This window comes from Camelus ferus, chromosome 2 (genome assembly GCF_009834535.1).
Source record: "Camelus ferus isolate YT-003-E chromosome 2, BCGSAC_Cfer_1.0, whole genome shotgun sequence".
Taxonomy (NCBI): domain Eukaryota; kingdom Metazoa; phylum Chordata; class Mammalia; order Artiodactyla; family Camelidae; genus Camelus; species Camelus ferus.
In genome coordinates this window covers 36,322,832-36,336,610 of record NC_045697.1, presented here as the reverse complement: position 1 = coordinate 36,336,610, position 13,779 = coordinate 36,322,832, and the positions used below count along the sequence as shown (strand labels likewise).

At 37.4% G+C, this 13,779-nt stretch overlaps 1 protein-coding gene across 3 annotated transcripts in view; it reads left to right on the top strand.

Moving 5' to 3' along the window:
* The window catches only part of SCFD2 (sec1 family domain containing 2), a 358,054-nt gene that overhangs the window by 71,737 nt on the left and 272,538 nt on the right, over window positions 1–13,779 (top strand). The window lies entirely within an intron of this gene.

Genomic DNA, 13,779 nt, shown 5'->3' with positions numbered 1-13,779 from the left:
GTTCTGGCGATTTAATGACCAGTCAGCAAGAGATCTGAGTACTATTCATAAGATTTAGGTCTTATTCTGGAGACTTAGGCTCCAGAAAATGGCAGAGAGATAATATTATGTTCTCAAAAGAGAAACTTTTGCTTATTATTGGGGAAATCTAGTACTTATTTATTTATTGTTTTAAAATCTAGTATTTATTAACAGTGAATGTTTTTAAAAGCCAAAGAGGATAAAACATCTTCTAATCTCCTTTTTCTCTCCTTTTTCACCAAGGTCCAACATCATAGTCTGTGTTTTAGGCATTCAGTGCATGTGTGCTAATTAACAAATAATTCTGTTTCCATTTCAAGTATAAAATATGGAAAAGAAGTTTAATGTGAGCATGGATGCATTTATGATTTTATTAATGAACATATTCACTTATAAAAGTAGCTTTGCTTTTCTTTTCATCGAAGTGTAGGTTTACTTAATTTGGTGGTAGTCGGTAAAGAATTCCTCTATAGCATAGCAAGAAAGTTTGATATAATTTCCTTATCTAAATGGGAAGAAAATGCCTATCTCATAGTGTTTAAAAAAAATTTATTTTAGAGTAGTTACTGAGGATTGAACCCAGGACCTCGTGCATGCTAAGCATGCACTCTTCCACTGAGCTGTACACCATCCCACCATCTCATAGGGTTATTGTTAGGATTCAGTGAGATTATATGCATATATCTAAGTGCAGTGCTCCACATATAGTTAATGCTCAACAAACAGTAGTTATTATTCTTTTAGCTGAGCCATAACTATGTCAAATGCCAGTTTATTTTCTGCAAGTAATGCTTTTAATATATTCTTACCTAGAATTTGTTTTTCTAAATTAAAATTTATTAAGGATGAATGAAACTGTTACTTAGAAAAATTTTTCTGTCTTTTTTACTTACTGTGTGATAATGTTTAACAGTATTTTTCTTTAAACCCCATTGTTTCTACAATGTATATCTGATGTTTTTATGCTAATTGTCACAAAGAAAATCTTTTATTGACCATAATTTATTGTGGTCATAAAATGATAGTAAACTGCGCAGTAGAAGAAGCAGCTGTGTTTATACTTTCTAAAAAACGTACTTTATAAATATATATGTATTATCTCTCTCCAGTTATTTATTTAGGTAGAATTTACATTTCTAAATTAAAAAATCCAACTTGAAAATGACTTTTAAATAAAATATAAATGACTTATAAAGCCACTTAAGATTTCCCAGGTAAACATTGCATTCGTTTTAAATTTTATCTGTCTTTGCAATGAAGAGTAGGTATAGTGTTTTATTAGTTGCCAAAGTAGCTTTTAATAGGTAGAATTCATTTTCTTTGTGAGATAATAAATTTCAAAATATCTTTTCAATAACAGATCAAGTTTAGCTAACCTAAATAACAGTATGTCTGCTTGTGCCGTGACAAATTTAGGTTTTACCTTCTCGGTCCTCTAGTGAGTCTGTTAGGTCCCAAGCTAGATGGCTAGGCTTGGAAATGTGACGACCCATTTAGGTCCGTTCCTGACTTCACCGGCATCCTGGGAGGTCCTGATTTGTCACTTGCAAAAGTGTTGGTGATATCATTTGGATGAAGAGTGAGGGGAGAGGCAGAAAAAGGTGATTCCCTACGGTCAGACCTGAGTGTTGTTTACAGATTAGGAAGATTTTTCTTAGGATTTTTCCTGAGAGGGAAAATTGTGAAGCATGTTTGAAAAAACACCTCTGATTTCTTTGATACTCTACTCTTAACACTTCTGACACCAAATGCATAGAGGTTTTTCCCACACCAAGCAATCGTCCAACTCTCTACTGTGTGTCCTACAATTCAATCATGACACTAACTAAATGCAGTTAGCACAGACCTCACAGTAATGGGCTCAGTCCCACAAGATTACCCCCAACTTTGGACATAGTTGCAAGCCTGAGCTCTCCTACTTCTGACCAGGTGGCTGTAAATCAGGGTTCCTATGACCCCCTTCTTGGGTCCCATAATTTTCTATAATGGCTCACAATACTCAGGGAAACATTTAAGTTTACCAGTTTATTATAAATGAAATTACAAATTTTGCAAATGAACAGCCAGATTAAGAGGTGCATAGTGTGAAGTCTAAAAGGATCCCAAGAGCAGGAGCTTCTGTCCCCATGGAGTTGGGGTGTGCCTTTCTCCCAGGACATTGATGTGTTTACCAACCAAAAACTCTCTAAACTCTATACTTTAGGAATTTTTATGGAGACTTCATAATGTAGGCATGATTAATTATTAACTCAATCTCTAGCCTTCTCCCCTCCCAGGAAGATGGAGAAGGGGGATGAGACTGAAAGTTCCAAGCTTCTACTCATGGCTTGGTCTTTCTGATGACCAGCCCCCATCCAGGAGCTACCCAGGGACCCACCAAGTGTGAATTTCATTGGAGCAAAAGATGCTCCTATCATGTAGGAAATTACAAGGGATTTAGGAGTTCTATATACCAGGGGCAAAGACCAAATATCAGAACAAAAGCTGCTCCTGGCACCCTTATTGCTCAGGAAATTGTAAAGGTTTTAGGAGCTCTGTGCCAGGAACTGGGGGCAGAGACCAAATACATGTTTCTTATTATGTCACCGTGTTTTTCACAGTACTACATCAAAATAACTACTAGGTAAGTGCTAGAGGGGGACAGCTTTCCCCTACTCCTGATTCCCAGGAGGAGGGGTTTCCTAAGCACACTCTTGTTCTCTCCCTGACCCTTTATTCCCTCTTGTCTTAAGGATAGGGGTGTTTATTTGGTTGGCAAGTTCAGAACCGATGAATGGGCTCAACTCTTGTCTTTTCTCCTCTTGGGAGGGGCCTGCGAATGTAGAGCTCCGTGGTACCCTGCTCTTTCCGAGTCAGAATCTGCCCTCATTGGCCGGCAGCCTCTTCTTTCTCCCCTCTTCTTATTCTTTAAAGCGAGCTGGTAGCAGCTTGTTTTGAATGAGATGCCTTGAATATTACTGGAAAAAGGTTAAATGGGGACTCATCAGTTACCTCTTTTGACATGTGTATTAAGGACTTGTATACAAAGAGAGATAGGAATGAACATAATACAGAGGAAAACTTTCTTTTTTAATGATTGAGCTAAAAGTAGTGAAAGTTATTTTCCATTCTGAAAACAAAAGGGACAGATTTGGCTTGAAGAACACCACCATTTCTTATTGATTCTAAGGTGTCCATCTTTCACATTTTCACATTTCTGAAATTGGGATACATCTCAGAATTGATGGCATTTCATGATTTAATTGCAGTATTATTTTTCTTGCTGGGATACATAAAATAATGGTACATGTTATAATCAGTGGTGTCTTAGAGTCAATGAAATGGGATTTTGAAGGTAGGAAGTGGATGAAAATTTCCCTAGATCTTGGGTCTGACTTGGTATCTTCCTGACCAGTGCGCTGGCAAAGCCATTGTGTTAAAATAGAAGCATATGAGTGGCAGGTTGCCTTTGATGGCCGTGCATATGACAAAAGATTTGTCACTTGGGATATTCATCTCACTGTAGCACCTTTCATAAGAGGTGGTCTTTTTTTTAGGTGACTAGTGGTCTTTTTTTTGTGACTAGTGGACTATGCTGTGAGTATATCTTGATTATTTAAGTAATACCCAACTTTCCCCTAATCTCCTCCAGGACCAAGGGATAGATGCTTTGGTGATGACCTCAGACTGGTGCTATGAAGTCTTAAGATTTTTATTAGTGGATTCCTGACAGCTCAAGAATGTGTTGGCATAGTTTGGGTCCCTATAGAGAAAAATAAGTTGTGTAATATTTAAAATATAATACTAAGTTACAATAGTAGTGTACAAACATTTAATTATTAAATTTGCTTATTTCTTACCTGTTTTGTATATAACTCATTTTGATTAAAAATATGTGAGCCATTTTATTTACAACTGCTGATTTCTCATTTTGAACTAAAACTTAGTTAGAACAGTATACCTGAGATTAGTTAACTTTTTTCCAGAAATATGTACACTCAGAGGTATTGTTTAGATCAAGTGAAGAAAAATAATTTTTGAATACAAAGACTGTACTGTCTCTCAACTCCTCTAAGCATTCACTTCATCCTCTTTTCTCTATAGATGGCCCCAGGTCCACTTTCTTCTTGGCTTTGGAGTGTTCCACATTATCCTTAGCTGCTAAGTATTAATTCCAGTAGTAGTGTTACGGCTCTCCCCTTCCCAAGGATGCGTGCACATGAACACACACATACACCCTCTCTCTCTCTCTCTCTCTCTCTCTCCCCCCCCCTCCCCTCCTTTTCCATGTGTAGCAGGCCTAAATAAGGAAAATTAGAACTAAAGCAACTTTGATTCTGACAAATAGGGAACCTTGGGGCTTTAACATTTGCTAGTCCCTTTTATTAGAATGTTCTTTTCCAGCTCTTCTCATGGCTGGTTAGATCAAAGCTTAAATACCATCTCCTCCGGGAAGCCTTCCCTGAGTAGCTTTCTGCATCACGTTGTTTTATATTTGCTTCTCATTTGCTGACGGTGTTTTGTTTGCATGGTCATTGTCTCCTTCTACTAGATTACAGGACAGTTGAAACTGGGGACCTTATTGACCTTATTCACAAGTATGTCCCAGAATACAGAATCTTCATCTTCGCACCTACAATAGCAGGCTTTACTGCCTGCCTGTGGGAATTTGAGAGGTTTGTTATAAACATGGAGTTTACTTCCCACCAATTGGCACCTGCAATAAAAGGATAAATATTTGAGTGGTTTATCTGAGTCTAAAAGGATGTCTTGTTAATGGCCTTCAGGGCAGAAGCTTGTTAGTGTTCTCACCACCTATTGTCACCTATTTATGAAGCACGTGGTCACCCAAAATAATGACTGTGATTCACAATTAGCCTTACAGCTAGATGTGACCAGGGCGTGGTGAATGAGACATGAGTAGACGTCATGTGGGCCACTTTCAGGCTGTGCAGTTAAAATACAGGATACATGCCTTTCCTTTCCCCCTTTCTGTGTGCTGAAATGCGGCCTGGATGGCAGGGGCGGGAGTGACTGACTTGAATTATGAGAGGAGGCTTTGTGTTGAAGATGTTTGCCCGGAAAGATGGAAGAGCCATAGTTAGTTCACTGAGGGCAGTGTAAACACTGTATCAGCCCTGGACCACCGACCTGGTCCTTATGTGAATGAGAAATGCATTCCCTTCTTGTTTAAGCCACTATAATTTTGAGTCTCTGTGATCACAGCCAAACATTCTAATTAACATGGTTATCTTTTAACTGCAGTTTTCATCACAGAAGTTTGTGCTGTGAGTCTTGTAATTCTGATCATTTGTGATCTCATGGAGAAGTGATCAAAATATGGAGGGTCTGGATGCTTGGGCTCTTCAACATCACTAGATTCTGGAAATATATAGATATAGATATTTGGAAACAGTGTATGAGATTTAACTTATTTTAATGCAACACTAAATTATTAGAGATTTAAAATTTTTTCCACAGAAATTTATGGAAAAAAGTCCCAGATGAAGGACATTTGGAATTAAAGAGACCTGAGCAGCCTAACATGTAGGTTCTTCAGGGGCTCATGTGATTAGACTCTTTTATTAATTCAAAAGACCTCTTACCCACCTCCCCCAACAATTCAGAACACTTGGGAGGCACTGTCTCACCTGTAGGTAGAATAAACTTTACTAATCCTCAAAAATATAAATCATCTCTTCATCACTTTCTCCCTTCTCCAGGGAAACCTCTGCCCTCTACTTCTTTGCCAAGAGAGGTGTCAGTTCCCAACAGTGGAGGGAAAAAGCTAAAACACCTTTTCCAAGAGAAAATATTCTGTTCCATTTCATATAATAACCATCTATTGAACACATACTGCCTGCCAGATAGTGAAGTTATAAAACCAAAAAATATATGGTTATTTGGATGTGAGTACAGTTTATTCTGTCATGTAGATTAGATATCAGCACATTAGTACCATCTGTGCCATTTTCAGGGCTACAGGACCAAGCAGGATTTCCTAGGCTGATCCAAGTACCTAAGTACTGTGTTTATAGTATTACCTCTATGAGAAAAGTAAGTCCTAGATTTTCATCCAGTATATAAATAAATTTATAAAAATCCAATTTATAAGTAAATTTTTTGAACTGCTGATTCAGCCTTGAGGACTGTATAGCAGAAGTTGGACAAGTTACAAACTTGACCTTGGTCCTACCGCTGGTAAGTGTCAGGGGCAGGTTAATACCCGGATGTGTCTGATACTGAAGGCGTGCCCTTCACTGCTGTGTATTGCGGTGATATTTGTCCTGGGGCAAGGCATCAAAATGGCTGTTGGCCACTTTCTTCTCATACCCTACCCATGCTCGTTCTCAGGCATTAGGATAAAAAAATTTTCAAAACACAGCAGGGTCTGTATAACCCACTGATGCAGATTTCCATTTATCTGCATTTAAGCTGGTAACTTTCCCTGTGAGTACTGAGAGCTTTTAAACGTGTTTCCCACTAGTCTGTTTTTCATTGATATATCTATAAATTTGGCATCCAGGTTAGGTTTTCATCTTGAGTTTTGCTCTTGAGCAAGCCTCTTATTGAAACCTTATGAGACTCACACGTTTCTCCATAAGGATATAGCATCTCGATTTGACTTTTCTCTTGCAGAGTATTTTATTTTAATGTTGTTCGTCTCCCCTATCACATTAAGGTATTGTGTTTTTGAATAATAAAAGAGAGAGACAAATGGAAAAACAGAAAAAAAAAAAAACCAAACCAAAAACCACCCGTGAACTTCTTATTCTTTTGCCCAGGGAGGGCACATTGCCAGGTTTTGGAGTTAGGTGAATTCGAGCCAAGCATCTGATTAGAAAGTAAAGAATCGAATATATAGGCTAAGTAAACTATTCCTTTTAAACTGAGTTAGCTTGAGAAGCAGTGATATCATATATTATTCCAGCTGGAAACTAGAGCTAGTAATCTAGCAGAGTAATTCAAGGCTAACAATTTTGGTTCTGAGCGTTTTGTGGGTCTACCAAAAAAGTTTCAAATACAGACTTTATGCCAGTGGCCAAAGGCACATCTGGGTGTGTCTTCGCTTTGTGAAAAACAGGAAGGGTACAACCATCCCAGTTTGCTTGACCAAAAGGGTAATAATAATGGTTTGTGCTTCCCTGCAGTGACTGAGTCTCCATCCTGAACCACTCCGTCTCACTGTTTGTACTATGCTGGCCACCCCAACGGCTGCTTAGATTCTGTTTTTCTTTTTTAAGGGTTTTTAAGAATGTAAGGCAATAACACTGTCTAATCGATGTTTTCTTTTTTCTGCATACTTGTTCTTTTTTTTAACTTAATTTTTTAATTGAACTGTTGTTGATTTACAATGTTAGTTTTGGGTGTACAGCAAATCAATTCAGTTATATGTATACATACATATTTTTTCTTTTCAGATTTTTTCCATTATATGTTATTACAAGAAACTGAATATCGTTATCTGTGCTATACAGTAGGTCCTTGTTGTTTATTTATTTTATACATAGTGATGTGTATCTGTTAATCCCCAACTCCTAATTTATCCCTCCCTTGCCCTTTCCCACTTGGTAACTATAGTTTGTTTTCTGTGTCCATGAATGTGTTTTTGGTTTGTAAATAGAATTTGTTTCATTTCTTTTAGATTGATGTTTTCTTTTTATAATGTTAGTCTTGGAGAAACCAAGTCTTGCTTATACCCATTTTCAGGGTGTGTTGGGTGCAACTTAATGGCGGGTCTCTCTGAAGGAAGCGCATGCCTAGGCGGCTGGCTGACTAGAGGGCCCCACCGCTTCACTTCTGACTAGGGCTCCGAGGGTGCTGCAGGCTGGCTTGACATTACTGAGCACCTGGGACTAGACAGTAGGCTTGGGCCTGGGTGTGGATTTCACCTGTTTTCTATTTTTACCACTCTCAAAGAGCTAGATAGGATGAATTATTTATTGAGGGTTTTTTAGGGGGTGGGTAGGAGAGGACTGCTAGTCCTCAAAACGTAGGAGAAATCTTTGTTCAGGATCTCAGGTTTCTTGCTGGCGAGGGATAGCGTGAGGATTTGGCCAAGCCTGGTTTACCCGAGCACCTTGACTGAAGGTCTGTGCCTTGGTACCTGCTCTGCTGCTCCCATCTTTACTTCTGAGGTGATGGGCTCAAAGCAGAAGTGGAAGAGTGCTGAGTGGAAGCGGGCCAGTCTGTCTGTCCCTTGTTCTCCAGAAGGTGTTGGCGCTTGAAGTGATGTGTGTGAATGATGCGAATCTCCTAAAACAGACGTCCCTTAGTGGGAGTCCTGTATGTGGTGCTCCTCCATGCTCTCTGTCCTCAGTGTTTGCCAGGAAGGGCAGCACTAGCTTATAACCTGCAGGGTGGTGTTGCAGAGTCACTTTACAAACATTATGGAAATACTGCTTCTGTAGGAATTGATGTCATTTTATATCTGTGCAGAAAAAAATCCACATCCGGGCCATTACATATGTGTTGTACCATAGGTTTTTAACAGGAATCTTCCCTAACACAGTATACAGGAACACTTTTCTTACTTCTTTCTAATCTCCTGATTTTGAGCTCTTAAAAAAGTAGCAAATAAGCAAAACAGAATTGCCAGAAGCCTTTTCCAGGGGACAAAATGTGTTAAAAATGGATAGATTACCACTCTGCCAGGTGGAGCTATTTTTGTTATTATCTGCTCATGTGATTAAAAAAAAAAATCTATTGTGCTTTGACAACAGAGTAAAAAAGATTCCTTTTTGTACTTGGTCCATGTAGAGTTGGTATAATCCTTTTTTTTTTAAAGTGAGTTGTTTTGTTTAGTGTGGCTGTTTTGTTTGATATATTAGTATGTGTTTGAAGTTTGTTTTCCTTGCAACATTTTGGATTCATAATTTTTAAATAGAAAAAAATGAGGAAATGAAATTGTAAAAATTTGGATTTGGCATTCCTGGTTGTTGACTCTCACTGAAAAATACAGAATTTTTCATCTGTCTTGTTAAATACTTGATACCCATACTTTCTAACTTTAATTTAGTTTTGGTAGAAAAACATTATAAAATATTAAAATATTATAACATTTATACATGTATAGTACATCAAGGTATTTTGGGAGTAGAAGGAAGACAACTGTATGAAACTTTAATATATGTAACATTTTTAGTTAATTAATTTTTAAGGTAACCTTTGTTTGATGGATTTTTTCTTTTGCTCCTTTTTAAGATTATAGTCTAAATGAACAAAAGAAAAGAAAAAGATACATTACCAGTAATCCCATAAATAAACTCTTTAGAGGAAAGCTGCATATTTAAATGTGATAAATACACTAACCAAGGCATAAGCAATCAGCACTCTTCTCTCAACTGACTAGAATAGTTTCTAATGGCACCCTCCTGATTTAAATCCTCCTTATGAATAATTTATATACTGACTGGGGAAACAACTAATTCGGTGTGTTCCTGCTTAGCTTAACAAAAGAATAGAGAGGGGGAAATAAAAAAGGAAAATAAAGACCAAAGTTTAGAAGCGAAAATATTTTGCTTTTGTAGAGGTGCTAATAAAATTACCTCCAAATGGAGATTATTTCTCATGTAGCCAAAACATAAAATCCATCTACTCTACCAACAAATATTTATCGAACACCTACTAGACACCAGACACCATTGTTTGGCATTGAGGCTGCATCAGCAAACAGGTAAAACAAGGTCTCTCCTATTATGCAGCTTACACTGTATAATGAGTAGAGTTAAGTGCAGTCAGCACAGATTTTGATCATCTTTTGGGTGTGAAGCATCCTATTAGATTTTAAGAAGGGTTTTTAAAAAATCAGTTTTGAATTGATGAAAGATGTATATCGTAACACCTGAATGGTTTCTTTTTCAGTCTGCCATAGCCCCCTTTACATGCATCCGTGCTAATACATATCATCCATCTTCCCTGCCACAGCCACAGCAATACTGACAGACCAGCATCTCATGACTTACTTATCCAAGCTTCCCCTTCACTTGGAGTATAGCTACATGGTTTATAAGCTCACAGTGCATATTGGTTCAGTGAATGTAGTTCTTACAGTTAGTGAAACATTCTCATCTGATTTTTACCTCAAATTGATTTTCACCAAAATACCTAAGAGAGGTAATTTTATGGTTGAAGCAACGGAAGATCAAAGAGTCTAGGTGACTACTTCTGGTCACACGGAAAATAGACATGCTTTTATGCACATGTAAAAGAACCAGGAGTCACAGGTAAACCAGCTTTAAGAATATTAATTGGACCTAAACTTTCCTTTTTGTTGTGAAAGTTCGTAGAGGAGGGTACAGCTGATCATATCTAATGTAACTTGATCTAATCTTTCAAATCTATGAACCTTACCAAAAACTCATCATCTTTCTTTTGCCAAACCACTGCCATTTTCACCTTTCACTTTGTGAAATCATTCTGCAGTTTGTGCAGGATGTTTGTACTGAAGTTACAAGATAATTGATCCTCGTTACCACTTTGCTAAGTGCCAGGAACCGGGCTTAAGTGGTTTACATGCATTGTCTCATTCAAGTCTTACAATCCTAGTAATTGTTTTATAGATGAGGAAACAGAAGCTTGGAGAAGTCTCAGGCTGAGGTGACTGTAAGTGGTGGAGCCTAGATTCTCTCCTGACTCTGCCCAACCCCAAAGTCTGTGCTTCCAGGAATTGTGCTTCACTACTTCAGAAGGCTTTGTTGAAAATCAATAAGTGTTGTTGTCAAACTACATATCTAATGTAGGATGTGAAAGTCTGCCTATTTATGAGAAAATCATCTGTACATCAATTTATTGGAAAATGTAAACAAAGTCAGGCTCGTGATTTTTTATTTTTTGTGGAAATCAGTCTGTTTTTGCTTTATGAATAAGTAATACACCTTGTATTTTTTCCAAGGGGCAAGCCCCTTCAAGACGTCAAATTCATTTTATTTGTCACTTTTCAGTCATACATCAGGATTGATAAGTAACGCAACACACAGGAATAGAGGGGTTAGGCTCCCTAGAGTGAGCTCCAAAGCCTGGAATGTTCTAGTGTAGTGAGGTTCAATCCAAACAACAAGCAGTTTTTGACTTCTTGCAAAGACTTTGTATTGTTGCCTTCATTTACTACAGAAACCTCAGCCATCTTTGTACGTACCATCCTTAGATTCTCATTGCTGGGAAGGACTTTAGCAGTCACCTGTGTAAGAATCCCTCTATGGCAAATCCTCTCTCCAGATTTGAATAAACTGTGTGAGTCTACTCAAGGCCTAGATTTCTTTCTAAACATTGCACACACAGACAAATTTTACTATTAGCTTTGAGGGGAAACATAATTAAGGCAATGGACTATTTGCTGTATTTTAAACCTCTTTATTTGAAGTTTTATGTTTGTGTCTCTCATAAATAGTGCTCTTTTCTCAAACTGTACTTAATTTTGCCATCTTTCTGCAGCTGAAATTACATTTGGTGCTCTTTTATGCAAAATTATTGAATGGTAGGAGGAATGATCTTTATTATTGAGGGACAGGGAATGCTCAGACTCAACAAAGAGGCCAGAAGAGATGCTCGCAGAAGCCACCCGGACTAGCCACATTTCCATTCTGGCAGCTGCATGTTCCGTCTTGTCCCTCAGGAAGACAAGGTAGTAAAAAGACATGAGATGATCCAAGACATCCTTAACAGCTAGGAAATCCATGAAACAGTTTTCCATTAAGGGTAGATAACCTATAGCAAATATAATCATTTGACAACTGTATAAGGGGTGTTAAAAATAATTTCATTGGTGATAGAGGGGTTTTTGTAGGTTGGTTGGTTTCTGGTGGTAGAGATGATAGTTGTAATGAGATACTTAGCCACGGTGATCTTAATATGCATGCAAATCTATTTCACTGGCTTCTGTGTCATTGCATATGCTGTTTTCTTCTACTAGATCATTTTCTCTACTTATCCAGAAGACCTTCCCTTATTCTTCAAGTCCAAATTAGCTGCCTTTCCATGGGTGCTTCCCATCATCTCGTACTGATCACTTTGTCTTCTTATTGCCTAATTTATTTTTATCTTCTCAGCTCTCTAAAGGTAGGGATCCTGTATGTTTTGTTTACTGCTGTTTTTCCACCTGACACATAGTAGGTGTTCAATAAAAATTTCCTTTCAAGTTATAAATTTAATGTCATTCAGAATTCCAGCAAATGATTTTTTTTAAGAATTTGATAAAGTTACTCTTAAAAATAGTCAGTAAAAACCTGGAAAATAATAATGTTGATTTAAAGACTCATTTAATTAGCCCTACATTGATACTTATCAATATATAATGTCAATTATGTATTAATAATGTTTGTTAATATTTTCTAGTAGGTTTTGTTTTTTTTCTATTTGCTCTTTTAATTCAGTAATAATTACTATCTTCCCCATCAACAATGATTACTAATAATTTGTATTGCTACAAAATAGTTAAAAAGTAGTTGCTATAGTATTATAGAATATTAATAAATTTAATGTGTTTAAAGGCAGTACCACAAACCAATGGGAAAAGGAAGAATATTTAATAAATGGACAAGAACAATTGGTGGGGGATAGTTACTGCTGTATAAAATGGATAAATTAAAAACCAAAATCTAAAGAGAACTACTATAAAATATTGGTAAGAATATATATTATCTGGGAATAGGGAAGAACATTCCAAGCAAAAAAGCCATGGAATTAATCACAAAGGGGGAAAATCACCAGCTATAGTAACTATAGCTTAGTGGTTAAGAGAAAGGGCTTTAAAATCAGATGGTCCTGCATCTGAATTTTGCCCTGAACACTTACCAAGTGATCTTATGGGAAATTATTTACCTCATTAAGCCTCAGTCTCCAAATGTTCACTTCTCCTAGTTAATAAAAAATGTAAACTCAAGCTACGCTGAAAATCAATTTACCACTTCATATTAGCAAAGATTAACAACTGATAATTTAGTGTTGGGTAGAGTTCAGTGACATGCTCATCAAGATACATTACTCTTGGGAGGGTGAATTTTGTCGAAGCACTTTGGCAACATGATGAGACCCTTAAGAGTTATATCTTTCCTGGTAATTTCACTTGTGGTAATTAATCTTAAGAATGTCGTCAGAGATGCCGGTATGATTTACTTTATATGGTGTTCACTGCAGTTTTATTTATAATAATGAAAAATTAGGAGCAACCTAAGTGTTCCACAATAGAATGATAGAAGGTAGTATGTAGTCATTAAAAAGCAAGTTATTGAAGAATATTTTAATGAGGTGAGGAAATGTTAATCATGCAATGCTAACAGAAAGAGTTTAATCCCTATGGATATGGAAAACAAAACTGCATATATAGTATAACTCCAACCCTGTTAAATAACAACAACAAAAGGGTGAAGAAAGTAAGAGGAGTTAGGTACATAGACAAAATCAGAAGAAATAATGGAAACAAACACATGAAAATGATTATTATAGTTTTCAGTAAGTGGAGGATTTTCCAGTTATGTACTGCTGCACAGCAAATTACCCCAAAATTTAGTGGTTTAGAGCAAGCATTTTATCATATCTGTCCATTTTGTGTGGCAGGAATTCAAGCAGAGCTCAGCTGGGCAGTTCTTCAACTCTGCATGGCAGCTAGTGTGGTGACCTGGCGACATTTGGCTGGGAGAGGGGCTGAAGTAGGGGGTCCAGGATGGCGACAGTCACATGTCTGGGCTCGTGGGGAACAGCTCGAAGGATGGGCTCAGTGGCAGTGCCTACACATGACCTCTTCACATGACAGCCTCAGGGTGACCAGACTGCTTACGTGGA